The 22,057-nt window shown below is 40.2% G+C and overlaps 1 protein-coding gene across 1 annotated transcript in view; it reads left to right on the top strand.

Moving 5' to 3' along the window:
* Nucleotides 1-22,057, top strand: part of LOC112641869 (uncharacterized) — a 46,350-nt gene that overhangs the window by 11,349 nt on the left and 12,944 nt on the right.

Raw genomic sequence — 22,057 nt, 5'->3', positions numbered from 1 at the left:
ATAGCAACCTGTAAACAGAATTTCCAATCTGAAGTAATTCTGACTAAGCTAGGATTAAACCTTAGCTACCACCATCAGCCTTCCAATTTCAAAGAAACTGTTATCCACTTCCTAGTTTTATAAAGACGTATTCTGAAGCCTTGTTGATTCATCCTTGTGCAGTTCTGACTCACTGTTCTTTCAGGCTGTCCAGAATAATTTGATTATTGGAATGCATATGATAAGGTCAGCTGCCTCTCACCCTCACCCCAAGGGTATTTGCACTTTAACAGGTGAAGGCCAAGATTTTGTTTGTTTAGTTTTGTTTTTTCAAGATGGTCGATTGACCATAGTAGAATATGCCTTCCTTCAGGCCTGCTATGAAATAGTTAAACTGATGATAAGAGATAAAAGTGTTCTTTAAAAGTGAATAAATCCCTAACAATGGAAAAAGAAGAGAGACTCCATAGATTCCTCGAAGACGGACAGGACATGGAAGCACTGTTTTGCAGAAACACAGGAGGAAGCCACAGTCTAGAATACAAGGCAGAAAGAGGCTGTAGAGGAGTGGATTCCTCCGGGTTTTAGGAAAAGTTATTTTGATCCTAATGTTTTCCATTTCTTCCAACTATCAATAAATTGTAATAGGAAAATATAGACATCTTTCATACAAAAAAAAAAAAAAGTTTACCGCCCTCATACCCTTTTTGAGGAAGTGACTTGAAGATAGATACATTCTAACCAAGTAAGTGGGAAGTCCAAGAAAGAAAAAGCCTTGAGCTATAACAGTTTCTGGAATGACTCAAAGCCCAATAAAAATGAATCAGAGGTTGATAGCACCATAGACAACACATAAAGCAATTGCTCCAAATTAGAACAGACACTGAGTGGGCTCCACGGCTAACTTTATAAGCAAGAGAAAGGAACTGATCCCATTCGATAGATGGAATGAGCATGAAGCTGTAAGATCATAATAATATGGTACAGGAGGCTAAATTTCTTCTTCTAGTAATTAGAAACTGTAGGAAATGAAAAATTGCTCAAAAAAGTTATGGTCTAAATATGAAACAAACTCAAATATGACACAATTAGAATATTTGAAAGAATCCAAGTAGACGAAATTCCTTTAACCCTAATGGGTCAAGGGGCACAAAGAGGAAAGGAGGACATGATATTTCCTTAAAGTATAACGAAGCGGTATTTAAATAAGCCTAATAATGTAAAGGCAGTTGTAACGGATTTCAAATTTGAAAATGTATGCACAGGGCAGCCTGGGTGGCTCAGCAGTTTAGTGCTGCCTTCAGCCCAGGGCGTGATTCTGGAGACCTGGGATCAAGTCCCACGTCGGGCTCCCTGCATGGAGTCTGCTTCTCCCTCTGCCTCTCTCTCTCATTCTGTGTGTGTGTGTGTGTGTGTGTGTGTGTGTGTGTGTGTGTCTCATGAATAAATAAATAAAAATTTTTAAAAAATGATTGAAAAGAAAATGTACACACAGATGAAGTAGAGATCTCTGGGGGAAAAAGGCACGCCCAAAAGGTCTGGAGATGTTATGCTAACTTCCTGATCTGCAAAGGAGGGACTGTTTGTCAGTACTAAGAGAAGAGCACCTAGCACTTACATGTGTGAACATGATAAACTTCCAGAGCAGGAAGGAGGTCAGGAGGAAGAGAAGCCTGGTGTGGCAGAAAGAGCACGTACATTACTATTAAGGGTAACTCAGTTCAATCCCGACTCCACAGTCTACTGTGACCAGGGCAATCACATAAGCTTTCTGAACTTCATTTTCCTCATCTATAAAGTTACGTGTATACCTCATGAGATAATACAAAGTTCCTGGCACTTAGAGGTGTCCCATATACGACACTTGCTTTCCTTCACCACAAGTATTTCATGCATCACGCTTCTTCCTCAAAACCCATTCTGAAGAAGTGAGTTCTTTATAAATGCTCACTAGTTCTATCAGGAAATGTGAGATATTTGATTATTGGAATGCGTGTGATAAGTCAGTTCCTCAGTCACTTCCTCTTACCTCTCATCATCTGTCATCAGCTTCCTCACATTACCCTCCTAATAGTAAAAAAAAAAAAAAAAAAAAAAAAAAAAAAACACTGTCTTGATTCCTGAGAGCCTTACAGAAATGCCCAGGATCAAGCAAGTACATTGTGCTGAATACCCTACAGTCAACCAAGACATCAGGCAGGTGACACTGACAAAAAAAATAAAAAACCCAGGCAGATCCTGTAGGCCTGGCTCAGCTTTGTGTCTACACCTTCCCCAACACCCCCACCCCTCCCTCCTCCTCACTGCCACCCTAGGTCCAGAACCCAGCTAGTCTCTCCATCAGCAAATTCAAGCTCAAAATGATGGGTTTGAATATATCCTATAATGTTCGTATTGTAAGGAAACAAAACAAAGAGGAATCTTCAGAAGCAATTCCCGCATATTTCCCCTTCAGACACATCAGCAGTCAGGTAACCCACACATTTGTGGAATACTATGTCTTTAGACATCCCAGGTAACCGTGGGAGAGAGAAAAACACACAACTGGAAGGACGTCAAAGAATCGTTTTCTCACCAGAGGTTTGTCACTTTGCAAGGCAGCACCAAACCTGTGTCCATGAGCAGCTCATCTGCAAACAGAATATTGTCATGGAAGGCAAGCTTCAAAGGGGGAAGGTTAGGGTACTAAAAAAAATAAATAATTTTTTTAAAAAATTAAAATTAAAAAAAAAGAGCTCTGGATCTGGAGTTTGCAGTGGGAGCTGCCTTTAGTCAATGTCTATGAAGTGCTGGAGCCACCAGGCCTTTCAGATACTGACTTCTCTTTAGACTTAGAAATTCCACCTTTCAAAATGTTCCTCACGAATATTTCCCATCATGTCTATCTTGTTATGATTAGGTTGAGAGAAAAAGAATTTTCCACTGGTCAGTCTTCCTCGGTGGATGTACTTTTTAGTAAAAATTCTGAACTTTTCCCTTTATTGATGGTCTCTTAAAAATCATCTTGTTATTATTCCTTTTTTTCTTTAAATGTCGTGGCCAAGAATTACTTCCTGACAGTTTACTGTGGAAAACTCAGATCATCAGTCCACTTAATGTCACTTCACTTTACGGTTTGTGCCAATTAACTAGGTTCAGTAAGAATGCACTATGATGGTGACAACCTGAGTGCATGCTTCTTTGTAGCCAGATAGCATGTGCAGGATTTAACAAGGCAGTAGCCCTTCTCCCATTAACAAGGAGGGAATTTTTAAGTTGAACCCCAAAAAAGAACAAATAGGGCTCAACCATAAAGCTGAGGTCTGAAAATAAGTTAATCATATTTGTTTACACAAATAATACAAAGGCTCCAGGGTCTTACCACTGGGCCTACAAAACCAGCCCACATTAATACACCCAGCCTTGCTTAGTTTTCATAGACATAGCCAGTTCCTCCACCACCTTTTACCATCCCCTTTCCACCACTGCCACCACCAGTATCTCTGGAAGCTTCCAGGAATATCTCGTAGAACTCAGAGTTTCTTCAGGCCAACCATTTAGACCAAAGCCAATTTAGACCACTGAGCTTTTTCAGGGCACTGTCCACACCTGACCATCTTGTAGGATCAGCCCTCATTGCATGCCTTATCATGGCTGTTCTATTTCAGACCTCTGATCCTCTTTGGGGATGCTGCTGTCCCCTAGCCTGTGCTGATGTTGATTCTTGGCAGGGCAGCCAAGTACAACCATGAAAGTTGTATATATACATCGCAGTCTGTGTAAAGGATAATTCCTGAAACTGTGCAATGTACAACCTGCACAACCATACATGACAGCCCTGATGCTAATCCAAACCCTCAGTTCTCACCTCTTACTACTGGAGAAAAACCACTTTCCACTCATTAACTCCCACTTCACAACATTCATACAGAATCCATTTGGCAAAATCCAGAATGAGAACTACTTTAGTTTCTAGACATGTATCATTTAAATAAAGGGGGTATAAAGGACAGTCATATGGCCAGAGGGACTGGGACAATGCACATTCAGATAACAGTTATATACTGTGCCTAGATAGGCTTCTCTTCTCTGACTCTCTTCTATACCCTGCTGCTGAGTAGTTTGATATTCTGTGTTTGGCCCTCCAGTTCTTTCTACTATGTCTATATATCTCTGGACTGCAGTAACTGATCCTGCTCATGGTCTTTTCTCAGATGCTTCTCAAGTCTGTAGGCCTGACACAACAAATGAAGCCTAGTTGAGGGCAAGGTCACCAACCCCTTAGAGTCTACCTTTCCTTTAGACTTCAGTGGGACACCCTGTTAAGTAAACACAGAGACTCACCGGAGTGACATAAGTCTTCTTTTATGTCAAAGAAGCCAAGTAGACACCTCCTTTGCAAAACAGGACTTTGATCTTAAGCAGCAAGAACATAAGAAAATGGTCAGTGTTGGGGCGCCTGGGTGGCTCAGTTGGTTAAGTGTCTGCCTTGGGCTGGGTCATGATCCCAGGGTCCTAGAATTATATTTTTTTTTAATTTTTATTTATTTATGATAGGCACACAGTGAGAGAGAGAGAGGCAGAGACACAGGCAGAGGGAGAAGCAGGCTCCCTGCACCGGGAGCCCGACGTGGGATTCGATCCCGGATCTCCAGGATCACGCCCTGGGCCAAAGGCAGGCGCCAAACCGCTGCGCCACAGGGTCCTAGAATTAAACCTCACATTGGGCTCCCTGCTCAGCAGGGAGTCTATTTGTCCCTCTCTCTCTGTTCATGCTCTCTCTTGCTAACTCTCTCTACCTCTCAAATAAATAAAATCTTAAAAAAAAAAAAAAAAAAGGCAATGGTCAATGTTCATCTTTCTTGCTTTGGGTCTCAGACAATTCTGTTGCCCAGTGCATCCTGCCAGGTCTGCCCTGACTTCTTTTACCCACGATTAGTTCATCAGTGTATATTTAAGCAACAGTTGACAGGTTTGTGAGGTCGGTGAGGATCAGTGAGAGGTCAGCTGGGTGACAGAGTAGAGCACTAATGCTCTCATGTGACCAGCGGAGGATCAAGAGATGTTACGCTAACTTCATGACTTACGGATGTGGGGCCATTTGCTAATTCTCAGAAAAACTATAAAGGATGAGCCAAGAATAGCCTCATTGTTGTTAGATGGTATGAATGCTTAGGGGATACTTTTCAGTAGAATCCTCACTATCAAATGTTGGATTGGTGCACAAAAATAAATTTAAGAATACAAGAGGAACAAGAAGACCCCATTAGGGATAACAGCCAGTGGTGATGATCCTTCTATCCCTTGGGAAAACCACAGAGCAAACAAGAAGGGATTTGAGGCACCTTGGTATTAGTTGATGGGGTAACTATCTTTAAGTGCACAGGAAAGTCACTGGCTTGTCAGCTCTACGAAGACTTACATAAGTGAACTTTAGATACACATTCCATTTGTGAGAACACTATGAATGTTATTTTAAAAAGCATTTTACATTCATTCTCACACCTTCACATATAACCTAAGAAAATAAACTGGTGGTGGGAGGGTGGACCTGGGTGGCTTAGTGGGTAAGTGGCCAGCTCTTTATTTCAGATTGGGTCATGATCTGAGTCAAGGGATCAAGCCCTGCATCATAGGGCTCCATGCTCAGTGGGGAGTGTATATGGGTTCTCTCTCTCACACACACACCCTGTTCCCCTCCCCTCACTCTCTCTAAAATAAATTAAATCTTCAAAAAAGGAAAAAAGAAGAGAAAGAAGAAAGAAAGAAAGAGAAAGAGAGAAAGAAAAAAAGGAAGAAAGGAAGGAAGGAAGGAAGGAAGGAAGGAAGGAAGAAGGAAGAAGAAAGAAAGAAAGAAAGAAAGAAAGAAAGAAAGAAGAAAGAAGAAGAAGAAGGAAGGAAGGAAGGAAGGAAGGAAGGAAGAAGAAAGAAAGAAAGAAAGAAAGAAAGAAAGAAAGAAAGAAAGAAAGAAAGAAAGAAAGAAGGAAAGAAAGAAAGAAAATAAAAAGGAAAAGAAACCAGGGCACCTACCTGGCTCAGTCAGAGGAGTGTGCAACTCTTGATCTCAGGGTTGTAAGTTCGAGCCCTATGTTGTGTGTAGAGATTACTTAAATAAATAAATATAAAAAAAAAAGAAAGAAAAGAAAAAGGAAAATAAACTCATCAATCTAGTATCCAATGTAAGTTTTAGGAACATACCAAAATCCAAGTAGCTTCCCTGTAAAATACATAATTGAGTTTATTTACAAAAAAAAGAAAGAAAGAAAGAAAGAAAGAAAGAAAGAAAGAAAGAAAGAAAGAAGGAAGGAAGGAAGGAAGGAAGGAAGGAAGGAAGGAAGGAAGGAAAGAAAAAAGAAAGAAAGAAAGAAAGAAAGAAAGAAAGAAAGAAAGAAAGAAAGAAAGAAAGAAGAAAAGAAAGAAAGAAAGAAAGAAAGAAAGAAAGAAAGAAAGAAAGAAAGAAAAAACCTTCAAAACTGGAAATAAAATGGAGCTCCAGCTTTGCCCCACAATTTCCAATTTCAATGTGATATGCTATAAAAAAAAATCACAAAAGAGCTTCAGAAACAATCAGAAGGCAAAAAGGCCTCATCATGTAGAAAATTTATTCTAAAGAGTAAGGACAGAGAGAGGAATAAGGAACCACTGTGATGCTGTTTTTCCATAGCACAAATTGTTGATGAAGCCTGTTTCTTAAAAGCTAGATTTTTAAGATTTTACCTGGAAATTTCCTGGACCCTGCCAATCCTTGCAAATTCAAGGGGAGGGGGCGCCCTAATGTTCTCTCATTTAGCATGCACCACCAAGGTGAGACAAAGAGCTCTGTAAATTACTCACTGTTTTTATTTTACCCCTGCTGGGCTCCCTGTGAGCCTTCCTGGGTTTGTTATACTCTGAAATATGGAGCATTAATGACCTTTTAGAAAGTGCCAACACATGTCAGGAGGTGGCTACTTGCTCTGCTCGCCATAAAAAAAGGGTGTTAATAGGCTCCAAAGGGGGCCCTCAGTAAGGAAAAAAGTACTTCAAATCTTTATTAACTGACTGCTATCTTGTAGGGATCCAAAGTAGTGAGCCCTAATTTAGAGAAAGGCTACCATTCAAGAGCAAGGGAGAGAAGGCACTAATGGAGTCCTTTTGTAATTCGAATTAGATATGTGACCTTGTAAAACCCGATTAACTATTGTGTTTTCATCTCCCCCTGTTGACAATTGGTTTGTTAAGTAGCTTCTCTTAATAGTAAAATGAGTGTCACAGAGAGGGTGCTGCTGGTGCTGGAAGCCAGCCTTTCCAATTTCCAGTATGCCACAGATCCTTCTCAGCTGATTTTTGTTCATAAAATTATTTGAAAATAGAAACCAAAATCAGAAGATGGGACCTGTAATAGCCCCATCTCTGCCATTTCCATTTCCATTACAAGAATTTTTAGAACATTTGGATGAGAAGGGTAATAAGATACTGCATTTTTTTGTTGGTTTGTTTTTGGCCTTTCTACCTTTCAGAATAGTATTGCAGATAATGTCTGGCTTGATTAACAATTAACTCCAAATTGCTGAGCTACCACATTTGCATCCCAACAATAAAGCCAGGGAAGGCCAGCCACTACCTCTGCACATAACTGTTCAGGAAACAGTATGTAAGACACTCTATAGAGGCGGCCAGTCCTTGCCAATAGGTGCCTTCACTTGGGCTAATTCAGGGAAGAAATATACCTAAGCTCCTCCCACTCTTCTCATCACCCAGTCACCCCAGTTCACCTATTGATACACTTAATATGGAACTAAGCTTTTTCACTAACATTCTAAATGTTTACTTGAAAGTTGTTTCACTACTCGATTCCAGCCGGGACCAGAAACTGAAGCACTAAAATCCCCTGGGAAAAGCTGATCTCCTGCTATGTCTGGTTGAGACCGGACGCAGTAATATTAGATATCTTGCCAAAGAACCTGTTCTCACGACATTTGTAACTCAACTGTGTAATGCCAAACTCCTGAAGAGTTTTGGACCCAATTACGTGAAAGGAACTAGATACTCCCCCAACTGTCCCATGAGTGAATTATAAGTTAGAGTTGCATGGGCATGTGGCCCCTGTCCTAGATGCACAATTTTGCACACAGGTGAAATGAGGATAAAATGAACATTAAGGCAGCTTTGAAGGAGAAAAGGAATCACAAAGGGCCTCATGCAGTTTAGAAGGAAGGGGCAGTGTGCTGCCTGAATTGACATGGTGATGACAACAGGGAGGTTGGCATTTTGTCTTGGTGTTCTCCGTTGATTGAGCATTTAATTTCACTTTGGTACTAGCTTAGGGAGGGAGTGGGGGGGAAAGGAGCCAGAGCACACTGGGTGACCAAGAGCAGATTACTCCGCCTCTCTGAACCTTTTATTTTCTAGAAAAGTAAATTAAAATTTATGAAAGGCTAATATTAATTAAAGTGAGTGAAATACTTAGCATAATGTCTAGCACACAGTTTAACTTCAGTAAGTAGCCACGGTTTCTTGTGCCAATAAGATTACCACGGTAGGAAGAATAACCGCTCCCCCAAAAGAGAACCACTTTCTAATCTGTGGAGTCTGTGAATGTCACCTTATACAGCACAAGCATTTTGCAGGTGTGATAAGGATTTTAAGATGGGGAGATTATCCTGGATTACCCATGTGGACCCCAAACGAAACCACAAGTGCCTCCTTCATAAGACAAACACGAAGGAAGACGTGATACAGACAGAAGAGAAGAAGGCAATGTGGTAACAGAAGCCGAAACTCGAGTGATATGACCATGAGTCAAAGAAATCCAGCAGCCACTGGAATCTGGAAACAGGAATGGGTTTTTCCTTGGAGCCTCTGGAGGCAAGTCAACCCTGCTGACATGCAGATTTTGGCCCAGTGATACTGATTTCAGACTTCTGGCTTCCAAAATGGTGACAAAATAAACCAATGCTTTAAGCCACTAAACATGTGGTAATTTGTTACACCAGACATAGGAAATAAATACAATTATGCTGAAATATTTTCAGGGTTCTAATCAATGCAACCACCCACGTTAACAGATGGTAAGTAGATCTACAAAGTAATTGGCTCAATCAGATTATCAAAGATTTGGAGAAATGGAGGTCAGCTCCAAAGAGGAATTTGACAAATTCCTGTTTAAGGGCCCCTATCAACAGTTATCAACTACAAGTACTGACAGTTCCCTGCCAATTGCAAGTTTAAAAAGTTAACTGAGTGCTTGCTTCAGCAGCACATATGCTAAAAACGTTAACTCATAACTTCAAAGAATCCAGAGAAGAATCTTAACACTTGTCCAGCTAGCATCTTAATTTTATGCATTAAAACATTCACCAAACAAACATCTACCCTTCACATTACAGACCGCAGGTGAAAAGCAAAATAGGACCAAGTATCTGAATCAAGGAATACCCAACCAACAAGAAAACACTGCTTAAACACCAAATAATGCATGAATGTTTAACTAAGCATTAGCAATTCTGATAGAGATGACAAGTTGTTCCCCAATATCTGTTTTCTTTTTATATGGTAATGAAATTTTCAGGTGGACACATGGCCATTCAGATAAAAAACTAGATTCTTCCCTCCCTTATAGCTAGGTGACCATGATATTCAGTTACAGCCTCTAAGCAATGAGCAGAAGCAACATATGCAACCTCCACTTGGTGCCCATAAGAGACAGGGAATGTGGTGCCTTCATCTCCTTCCTCTGTGTCTCACGTTGGTGAGAGAACTTAGCAAAGCAGGAAAGGGTAACAAGTGCATAACAGATGGAAGATGTCTAGCTCTGGGCCACCTTAAAGCAACCATAGCTTTCCTGTACTATTTATCTACAGTTTTACATGATAAAGAGGGAAATAAAAACTAAAGCTTTGGAGTTTTTTTAAGATTTTATTTATTTACTTATTTACTTATTTATTTTTATTTAGAGGGTGGGGTGGGGCAGAGAGAGAGAGAGAATTCCAAGCAAACTCGGTGCTGAGCACAGAGCCCAACATGGGGCCCAATTTCACGACCCTGAGATCATGATCTGAGCCAAAATCAGGAGTCAGACACAATCAACAGAGCCATCCAGGTGCCCCAAAACAAGTTTTATCTTGTTTAAAATATTATTTTCGTTGTTTCATAGCAACCAAATCTAGACTCAAACCTACAGAGCTATAAGTTCTCAATGATTCAAACTGATAATCTGATATCTGTAGAGACACGTGTATGACAAGAGAAACGGGCCTACCTGGGAATTAATAATACCAAAGTGGAAGCAACTTTATTTTAATTACAATTATAATGCTGCATTTTAGTTGCTTGGACCAGACTGGTTGGAACAGAGAGAGGAACATGAGTAAGAGAGTGCTAGACAGTCCTAAGAAGAATATAAACCCAAATTTGTGAACAAAAACACATGCTTTGTCTTTTACCTTCTGCTCCCAAAGACATGTGTAGAATAATCTGAATAATATTCTGGAATGTGCACAGGATTTGAGGTCAGAAAACCTGAATTCAGTTTCCAGTTCTATAACATACCAGTGTTGTGACCTTAACTCAATTAACTTCTCTGAGTCTCTGTGATCTTCGGTATAATATAGACATAATACTGTCTATGCTACTCAGCACATGTAAAGAAGGAATGCAGTAATAAAAGTGAGCAAATACAGACAACAAAACATTGTATGAGCTACTACTGACAGCAGAGGTTGAAAACTGGGAGTTTGAGCTGAATTCTCCTCTCAGATATGTTTTTGTTTGACCTGCACAGTGCTTTAACATTTTTAATTTGTTGCCAACATTTGAAACCAAGAGATTCCACATAAAAGCAGACTCTCTGCTCTATCTGGAGAAATCTAAGTGTTGAACATTAGGTCCTCTCTGCTGCCTTGCAACAGTCACCCTGTACTGAGCATTTATTGTTTCATTTTTTCAACCAATATTTATCCATAAAGGGCTTTGTGGCAGTCACTGTTCCAGGTACTGAATGGACACAACTGAAAAAACAGATGAGGTGGCTGCTCTCACTGGCCTAGCTTTCTGGGGGTACTCATAAAAGACAGTCACACAGCCCTTTAGACTCCCTGTCTGGCCTCTGTGGGCTCAGGAATATGTGAACCCACACTGCTTCCAGGAAAATGCTTTCTGCAATGAGAAGTGGTAGAGAGATTGCAGAATTTTGTGCCTAGATTGGGGTTTCAGTATTTGGCAGGATGGGGTAGTTAGGCAAAATGAGGAAGAAAACAAAGGAATTTCAGTTTGTGCCAGAATGATATGGTCTCAATCAAATAACTCTCAGAATTAGACAAGATTAGTCACTTTTCTACTCCTTCATCCCCTCATTCAATAAACATTCACTAAATGTGAAGCCTGGGCCAAATACTGTACCAAGGGGGAAGTTATAAGAATAGATTTACACATACATACACACACACACACACAGATAGACAGACATACCTCAGTACATTGACCATTTAATCACCCTCCAAAGCCTGTGAAATACCTCATTCAGACTTAGAGTATTTCAACCCAAGGAGGAACCCCCTCCCCATAATCACTGGCATGACACTAGGTCTATAATTCTTTTTATCCATTAATGACAATACCTGACTTCTTTTCCCATGTGCTCTAACTGCTTCATACCACCCCCACATAGTAAGCATTATTTCATTCCCATTTTATAGCTGCCACTTAAAAATATACTGTTAAAGGCAGCCTGGGTGGCTCAGCGGTTTAGTGCTGCCTTCAGCCCAGGGCGTGATCCTGGAAACCTGGGATGGAGTCCCACATCAGGCTCCCTAAATGGAGCCTGCTTCTCCCTCTGCCTATGTCTCTGCCTCCCTCTCTCTCTCTCTCTCTCTCTCATGAATAAATAAAATCTTTAAAAGTATATATACTGTTAAATCCTACAACCACATTTTACTTTTTTTAAGATCTAGAGTTTCTTCTCTATGATCTGATTTTTTGGACTGGGTATGATAGTTTGTTGTCTGTTTGTTTAAATATCATATCTTTTACAAGCAAAATTTGGTGAAAAGTCATTTTAACTTCTTCACTTACCACTCTCTGCTTTGAGTGATTTTATTACCAGTAGCACTAGAACTAGTTCAATGAAACAATAATAATATTATAAAAAAAAGCTTTTGTTTATTCCAAGTATATAATGCTAGGTACTTCATAGATTTGATCTCACTTCTGCGTCTCTCTTCAGACAAATTAGGAAACTGAGGTTCAAAGAGACAAGTAATTATCCCAGCTCACACATCTGACAAGGATCGGTGCTCAAATATAAGCCAAGACTTCAAACCCACAAACTTCTTTATATGTTCCACATAACATATCCTAAAGGGACTGAAAAGAAAAGTGTAAACAAACAAATAAATAAAATTGAAGTAGAGAACATCAAATTTTTGATGAGTCTGAGGATTTCCATGCAGAGGACTAGGCCTAGTTAGACGAGAATGGGGGATCCTAGAAGAGAAATGGGCTTTCCAAGAGGGGCCACCCCACTAGCAATAATTAGAACAATCCCAAACAGGGACATGGCATCATCTACCCACTGGTGATATGCCTGGTATGGCTTCAGAATCTACCAGTAGAAGCTGAGGTACTCTTTATCTGAAGATATTTTTCAGTAGCATTGGTTTTAATGTTGGCTTCCCTCATGTGGTCATTTTCACCTAATTAAATCATATTCTGTTCAAAATTATATAGAAACAGCTTAAAAAAAAAAAAAGACCTTAGGGGAAACAGGTTCTTCTGGATGAAAAATCAAATTTAGCCACCAATAAACTCAATTCAATGAAAAATGGAAACAAGAAACCAGACTCCCTGGTTACACTGCATGTATGCTAATGTGCCATGAGTATCCAATGCATTAGCACAAGATATCCAGTATGCTTCAGATGTGAAACCATGTACACTAAAAATAAACAGATTCAAATAATAAATGGCAAATGATCACTGTTAATCTTTGAGTCTGATTTTGAAAGTGTGGCACTATCTGGAAGATCAAATAATGCATATGTAATGTTAGAAAAACAAAGTGGCTGATTTATAGTTGGCCTTCATTTAGAGAGGTCCAGTGACTTCAATATGAGTCTTCTACCTCAGCCCTCTAAAAAGAGGAGATATAAAGAAACAAAAAGAAAGGCCAAGAAGGAATTTAAAGAGAAAAACTAGAAAAGGAAACAGTACATGGGGATATTTTTGCTCCCAGCTATGGGCAAGTGTCACACTTTCTCCTGATAACCTTGACCTGCTTTTCCTAGCTCAGCAGTAGCAGCTGTGTCACATCGGCTTAGCATCTGCTTATCAATCTAATTGTGCAAACCTGACTCCCGCTTCCAGTGTCCTTAGCATGCGGGATATCACAGTGACCGGGTTGACTGAGCAGCCTGCAGAACACAGGAAACAATCAGTTCTTAGGGGAAGGAGGGCAAGGCAAGAGTTGGAGAGATGACCAGAATATGGTTTCTTTATTGTTCAATGATCACAAGTGGAAAGAATATTTGTTGGGCAGTACATGGGGCAGGTTGTTCTAAAGTTGCAAAATTAATGGGTTGTTGAATCTTAAAAAGAAAAATGTCATACCACCACATACTTCAGTAAATATGTAATGGTCTGTCAATCCTCTGATGGGATTGTTGCCTTGACACTGTGGCATGATAATCACATCTTCTAAACCAAAAATGGGGACACAGAAATAGGATGAGACTATGAAGCAGAGCTATGGTGATTGAGAGTATGGCTCTCTTGTCAGGCTTCTGAGGTTCAAATTCTGCCTCCACCATTGACCAATCATGTGGCCTTGGAAAAGCTACTGAAACTCAGGAGCACCCTTTGGTTCTGGTGAAGATCAGATGAGTTAATGAATGCCTCTAGTATGGACTCAATATATACGGAATCAGAGAAAATGAGTGCTTACTTTTGGAAGTAAAATAATAGTAACAGCCAACCTAAGACAGACTATTTGAAACTAAATCTGTCTCCTAAAGAAGTCTGGATTATATGATTTATATAGTATATACTCAACCACGGTGAAGTTTACAGTGTGTGATCACTCCTTATCAGAGGATTTCTTATGATCTGGTCTCTTCTTTATTTATCTGTATCTATATCTATCTATCTATCTATCTATATCAAATATATCAAATACCTATGCTTTTTTTTTTTAATTTTTATTTATTTATGATAGTCACAGAGAGAGAGAGAGAGAGAGAGAGAGGCAGAGACATAGGCAGAGGGAGAAGCAGGCTCCATGCACCGGGAGCCCGACGTGGGATTCGATCCCGGGTCTCCAGGATCGCGCCCTGGGCCAAAGGCAGGCGCTAAACCGCTGCGCCACCCAGGGATCCCTACCTATGCTTTTTTAAATTTAAATTCAATTATCTAACATATAGTACCTCATTAGCTTCAGATGTAGTGTTCGATAATTTATCAGTTGTGTATAACACCCAGCGCCCATCACATTATGTGCCCTCCTTAATGCCTTTCACCTGGTTACTGCATCTCCCCACTCACCTCCCCTTTAGCAATCCTCAGTTTGTTTCCCAGAGTTAAGAGTCTCTCATGGCCCTTGTACATGGCCTACCCTGCAGTATCTGCCACCAGTCACTGAGTGAACAAATTATTGAGTTTGGCTTAATCTGTTTTAGGGTTTAGAAACTGTTCTAGGTGTTGGGGACACAATAACAAACAAAAGTCATAATTCTCTCACATACAGGGCTTACCTGCTTGTAGAGGCAACAAAAAATACACAAATACACAAAACAAAAACAAAAGAGAAATATAGAGGAAGGAAGGAAGGAAGGAAGGAAGGAAGGAAGGAAGGAAGGAAGGAAGGAAGGAAGGAAGGAAGGAAGGAAGGAAGGAAAGAAGGAAGGGATAATTACTGTGAAGAGAAATGAAAGGGGACCCTAAGGCAGTGAGATGCAATTTCTAGTTTATGTGGTCAGGTATCTCTGAAGAGGTGATAGGTGAGCAGAAACCTGAAGGTAGTGAAAGAGGAGATAATGCAAACATCTTGATATAATTCCAAGCAGAAGGATCAGCAATAGCAAAGAAGCCCAGTGTGCCTGGCAATCTGAGGAAAAGCCGGTGAGCATGTCCAGAGCATAGTGAAGTAGGGAGAGAAGGAAATGAGTACAGAGAATTACTCAGTGGCCCACTGTGTTGGTCAGAGCATCGTAGGGAGTTTGGAATGCCTAAAAATGAGCTGAGAAGCTATTAGAAAACTTTGAGCAGAGGAGTACCATAATCTGACTTCTCTTTAAAAGGACCCTTCTGGCAGCTATGTGGAAAATAGACTGTAGGTAGTAAGAATTAAATCAAGGGAATGAGTGTGGAATCTTCTGTAACGAAGGAGCTGAGAAAAGAGTGGCTTGTAATAGGATGGCAATGTGAGAAATGATCAGATTTGTTATATATATTCAAAGTAGGGCAAACACAATCAACTGATACGTTAAATAAATGGCTTAAAAGAAAGATAATCAATATGGACTCTGAGGTTTTTAGCAAAAGCCAGCTGGGCTATTGTCACATTGAGAAAGCTTGGAAGAAGTTGGTTTTGAGATGGAAGGGTATTAAGATCTTGGACAAGCTAAGTTTGAAATGCCTATTAAATACCCTGATGGATGTCAAGTAAGAAAGATAAATGAAACTTGAGTTCAAGGGAGAGATCAAATCAAAAGATATCTATTTAGGAGTCATTAGCATATAGATGGTATTTAAAATGGAACTGAATGAGATCACCAAGAAAGTGAGTACAGCTGAAGAAAATGTCCTAGCGTTTAAGGCTGAGTGAAGCAGGATCCAACAAAGACTAGAAAGATTGCTTAGTTAGGACAAAATGTGCAGTAGAAAGAGGCTGACGTTAAGCACCTAGAGACCCATACTTTAATCACAGCTGTATAGCTGGCTACCATTAAGGTTTCCTCATGTCCAGCGTGTAACCTGAAAAAAGAGGCATATCACCTGTGTCTGCACCACCCTTACAGTTCATGGGAAGCACAACATATGTCTTCTGTGAGAAGTCACCAGGGAAATGGTGTGGCAAGGCTAGCAGACAAGGAGAGAAAAGGCGTGAGCCAAAGACATACCATACCCTACTGGGAAGAAGAAAGACCAGTATAATGGCCAGAGTTAAATTCCAAAATGTGCTACAGTCTGTATCTCCAGCCTCCAGCCCCAATTCCTCCTTCCCATCTCCTAGGCAATGCCAACTCTAAGCTACAAATGAATACACTCAGGAGAGTGTTAAAATGGTAAGTCAGAGCAGCATCAAAGAAGAAGAAAACAGTTACTAGGGAGATTTAGAGAGTAAAGAAAATAGAAAATATTCTTGTCTTCCTTACTGGTTAGGAATTGAAGAAAGAAAAGATAATGCAATATTGGCTACTTGCCATTTCCATGAGGGGAGGCAGCATGCAGGGCCCTTTGAGGGAGATCAATGCTCAGGATCCTGGTGGGTAAGAGGTTATGTAGTGGAGTCTCTGATTAGTAATTCAACTAGGATTGATTCCAAGGGCCGATGTGTAGGGATTCAATCCTGGGAAGGAAGAAGTTTGATCTGTGTTCCAAATTGGCTGTGAAAGATTAATTTATTTTAGATATTGTTTCTGAATGGAGAAAAGGGATGAGACCATTGAAAAAAGAAATGATGAACTATCCAGAATTCTAGCTTCCCTTCATTGTTTCAGGAATAAAACAACGAGCAAAAGAGAGGATATGAACTGGTACAAATGTTCCAATACACGAACATACCATTAAAAAGAGAACATTAATTAGTTGTCTTTTCTTTCCCTCAAACTTTTCATTTAGGAACAGACACAGTTTTATTTTGTTTTGTTTTGTTTTGTTTTGTTTTGTTTTGTTTTGTTTTGTTTTATTGGAGTTCAATTTGCCAACATATAGCATAACACCCAGTGCTCATCCCATCAAGTGCCCCCCTCAGTGCCCATCACCCAGTCACCCCCACCCCTGCCCACCTCCCTTTCCACCACCCCTTGTTACTTTACCAGAGTAAGGAGTCTCTCATGTGGAACAGACACAGTTTTATGGACTAGACAAAGAAAGAAAAAAAAAAAAAAAAAAAAAAAAAATATATATATATATATATATATATATATAACTCAAGAAACTTCATGGCCACATTTAAGTGGTATTTTACATATTTGGGAGGATATCCTTAAAAGTACCCTACAAAGCACGTGTGCGCATGCACATACACACACACAAAACCCAAATACAATTATTTTACATATTTAATCTAAATGCTTCTTTTTAAAAACAAAAAAGCAATATATATCGATCTCAAGCCCATTTTGTCCTCATACCCAGTCCTAAGCTTCTAGCAATAAATGCTGTTGTTTTGTTTAGTTTTGTTTTAAGATTTTATTTATTTATTCATGAGAGACACAGAGAAAGAGAGAGGCAGAGACAGAGGGAAAAGCAGGCTCCCTGAAGGGAGACCGATGCGGGACTTGATCCCAGAACCCCGGGATCACAACCTGAGCCAAAGGCAGATGCTTAACTGCTGAGCCACCCAGGCATCCCTTTGTATTTATTTTAAATACAAATGCTATCACACTGTATCTACCATTCTGCAACTAGCTCTTTTTCACTAAACATTGCCTTTTTTTGGTTACATATATGTTGATACAAGTAGTTTACGTCATACCTTAAATTATTTCTCAGTTACTCATGCATCCTCACACTATTCCATGTAATCTTCTCAAATAAATTAAAGAAAATACTCTTCACTTTACAGAGGACAGGACAGTCCTGAACCCTGCCCAGCTGGTAAGACAGAACCTTCTATCTGCATGGTCTTTGCTCCTTCACTATACCAACCATCTTCCAAACTATATTATTAGTAGTAAAACTATTCTTTTTATATGTAAACCTTACACTGAATCCCAATATCTAAGAAGAATTCATGTTAATATCAGAGGCAGAGGTCCTGGGCCATGCCCATCCGCCTCTCCTACACCCAGCAGTGGCTCTCCAGGCAGCTTCATGAACCTCTAGTCCTCTACAACACCTGGTCCAAGAGCCCATGTAGTAGAGCAGCTGTCCTTCTGCAAGCACTGTGCAGTCTAGACAAGGATTGTAAACATACCAAGAAGCCCACAGCGATATGGTCAATGAGAACACACTTACTGTGATGCCACCTGTGTAAGATGGAGCAATGGGCAAAAGGACGTTGGCAAAGATGATCCTATATTGAAGACCCAGAGTGAAAGATGTTTAATATTCTCCTGGGATTAAAACTCAGCAAAAGGTTTCAAGAAAATAAACACTGCATATTGTGATGCGAAAATAGAGATGCTGGAGATGGACAAGAGCAGTTAGCAACCTCAAGGAAAGGTGGCTCCTGCCAAGGAAGGAAAAGAGAACAAATTTCTCAAAAGAGGCAATTCAGTTCTTGGGAGAAAAAATAGCATCCAGAGAAATTAATGGATAAGATTAAAAAAAAAAAGACTGAAAAAAATATGTTCAGTATATATGCAGACAAAGTCTCAGAAGGGAGAAAAAATGAGAAGACTTGCATGGAGCATAAAGGAATAAGAACGAACAACTTTCAAGTAGAACGACAGGAGTCTGAGAAGGAAAAAGGCCTCAACACTAAATAAATTCTCAAAAATATAGGGATAGCACAATGCAAAGGTGGACATGTAATAAAAATAGCATAAAGTTCAAGAAGCCTACAGTGTGTGGCACGCTGAATGAAAGAATGATTTAATTTGACATGAAAAAATAAGATTATGGATCAAGAGTGACACACTGCATACAAATAAATATGGCAGAAATCCTGACGACAAGGGTGATGCTGAAAATTGGTATCAACTAAATCTCAGGGTTGGAAGGTTCAGGATTAGAAGAATAAGAAAACAGTAGGAAACTCAACATATGTCAAAAATATAGATCAAACCTGCTTTATAGGTTGTGATGCCATAGCATTGTTCAACCAGGAAATGTTTTACTGCTAATCCTAAAACAGCTATTTAAAGCAAGACACTTTTTAAAATGTATTTTTTTTAATTTATTTATTCATAAAAGACACAGAGAAAGGCAGAGACCTAGGCAGAGAGAGAAGCAGGCTCCCTGTGGGGACCCTGATGCAGGACTCCATCCCAGGACCCTGGGATCATGCCCTGAGCCCAAGGCGGACACTCAACCACTGAGCCACCCAGGTGTCCCTAAAGCAAGACACTTTTAAGGAAAAAAAAAACCCACACACACATTTATTAGGGAGAACTAAACACACAACAGATTACATGCATTTTACTGTAGGTTAACTAACTCTATTCAATGGCACTTGTGAATAATACATAAGGGCAAGTACAAATCAAGTCCTTCCTCAAGAAATTATTTGCAAGAATTTTGCCAGAAGACCTGCTGAGTGTTAAGGCTCAACTTTCAGTCTTGTTCCTTCATGTTCCATGCAAGTCTTGTTAACTATAGGCATCAATGGGGATATGCTAAGAGTAATGGGCTCTATAATCTCTCAATGATACAGGTTTCCTGCTTTTGCTACAGAAGTTTATCAACTGTTTCTATTGCTCTATTTCTATTGTTATAGTGAAAGTTGATACTGTACATAAAATATACAAGGCATGCCTCCAATTTCCTTTGCTAATTCCCTCTACACTAGACTGCCATAGTTAGAGGAATATTAACTTTCATGACTTGGGGTAGGAAAAATAATACCTTCAAGACTGAGCACAGGCCACCCAAATGCCTTTCCCCTACACTTTTTTTTCTATTTCTTACTCTAAATGCCACTATTACAAAGCACTTTATTACCTTGGGCATGAGCCCAGTGTAGCAAACTCAACTGAGATATACTAAGAAACTGTTTTCATGACTGTTTCGTGTGGGTTACACCAAGAGTCTGAAAAATAATAATTTGAAAAAAAAAATGGTCAGTTACAATGGATAAGATTTATTTACAAGAGAGTCTGAGCTTGCATAATAGAGAATGAAAAACAGCATCTTTGCTAATCATGCTCTGGTCATAATTGATATTACTTTCTCAAAGATCCTTGAACTACTGAATAAATAAAAATTAGCCAAGTCCTGTTATAAACAAGAAAAACTCAAACTCTGGTAAGAAGAAAGGTAAAACAACTAGAAGCCTTAATCTCAAGATATCACAGGAGTAATAATATGTTAAAATATGATATTAAGAAAATGTTCAAAAAAAAAAAAGAAAAGAAAATGTTCTTTGGAAGGATATAAAAATGGGAAAAAAGTAAATGGAAATAGTTTAAGCAAATAAAATGAAACAAATAGAAAAGAAATTGAGAAAACCCTATACAGGCAAAGTAAAGTGGATAAGATAGTAAAGAGAAACTAAAAGTAGGATTCCATATGTATACAGAAAATAGATGGTAATAAAACAACAAAAAAAGATTTTTTAAATAAATTTTTATTTATTTATGATAGTCACACACACACAAAGAGAGAGAGAGTGGCAGAGACACAGGCAGAGGGAGAAGCAGGCTCCATGCACCGGGAGCCTGACGGGGGATTCGATCCCGGGTCCTCAGGATCACGCCCTGGGCCAAAGGCAGGCGCCAAACCGCTGTGCCACCCAGGGATCCCCAAAAAAAGATTTTTAAGAATGAACAGAAAGAAGAACTATTGAGATGATGGTATTCATTTTGAAACTACCCCAAGAGCAAGAAAAAAAAAAATTGCAAGACATATATTGATAAATACTGAGAAACTTATCAAAAGGTAAAGAATAAACATGCTTTTTTAAAAAAAGATTTATATATTTGAGAGAGCCTGTAAACAGGTGTGGGACCCAGGAAATTTAACAAAAATCCCCAACCCTTGGACAAGCAGAGCAGGACTAACTCCATTTTGTGCAGCCCCCGCCACCTCCTGTAGGACCCCCACATGACCTGCTTATTGCTTAGGGCGCTGCCCCACCCTAGTCAAACTGCTGGGCACACCCTAATCGGAAATCGGCTCATGACAATGTAACCCCGCCTTGTGCCCGCCAAAAGTGCGCGCCAATTTGGTCAGACCAAAGTAATAGGCCAGCTCAAGTGGATGCTATAGGGTAAGATGTAATTCAATTGGCCACCTGCGTGTGGCCACCTGCGACATGACTGTGCAAATTTCTGCGTATCCCATTGGCCACTGGCCCCTATAAAGTTGCTAGGCCTCTTAGTCTCGGGATCCAAGTCCCTACTCCGCTGTGTCAGGTACACTTGGACCCAAGCTCGAGCTTGTAATAAACCCTTGTGTGTTTGCATCGGTGTCGGCTCCTTGGTGGTTTCTCGGATTCGCAAACTTGGGCACAACATTTGGGGGCTCGTCCGGGATCCAAGAAACCTCCAGGACCCCATCCGGAGGGTTTCACGTGTGGTGAGTGCACTCAGCTTTTTTCCACCTTTTGCGTGCATATTCTCTGAGAGCTCTAACCAGTAGGAATTCCAATCTGTATTAGGTCCGCATTGGCTTAGGTGGACCCGCTGGCGGGCCATTGACCGGGGGTCTTGAGGAGACGTCTCTTGCCCCTGCCTGGAGGACGGAGGTCCTCATCTGTAAGGAGGACGGAGGTCCTCATCTGTAGGAGGACGGGAGTCCTCATCTGTAAGGAGGACGGGGGTCCTCATCTGTAGGAGGACGGGGGTCCTCATCTGTAAGGAGGACGGAGGTCCTCATCTGTAGGAGGACAGGAGTCCTCATCTGTAAGGAGGATGGGGGTCCTCATCTGTAAGGAGGTCTGACTGTCAGCCCTTCGGGTTGCTTTCTGTTTTGTCTCTGCAGCCGCACTGGAACGTTTGTCTGTGTTACTATGTCCTTGTTAACTTTTTTTGCATTTGTCTGTGTTGTTGTGTCCTTGTTAATCGTCTTTACTGTCTGTGTCTTGGTGTGGATTGGGGACATAACTGGGGAGACAGAAACCACTCCCCTGTCTCTTAAGCTCTCCCACCTCTCGGATGTTAGGGAAAGAGCTCGTATTCTGAGCATAGACATACAGAGAGAGAGATTCCAAATTTATTGCATATCAGAATGGCCAATCCCCTTTGGCGTGGGATGGCCCGGAGAAGGAACTTTCCACCTACCTATTATCTTACAGGTTAAG

Source organism: Canis lupus, chromosome 12 (assembly GCF_003254725.2).
Source record: "Canis lupus dingo isolate Sandy chromosome 12, ASM325472v2, whole genome shotgun sequence".
Lineage (NCBI taxonomy): Eukaryota > Metazoa > Chordata > Mammalia > Carnivora > Canidae > Canis > Canis lupus.
Note: the sequence above shows the minus strand (reverse complement) of the source record. Positions and strands in the feature narration are given on the sequence as shown.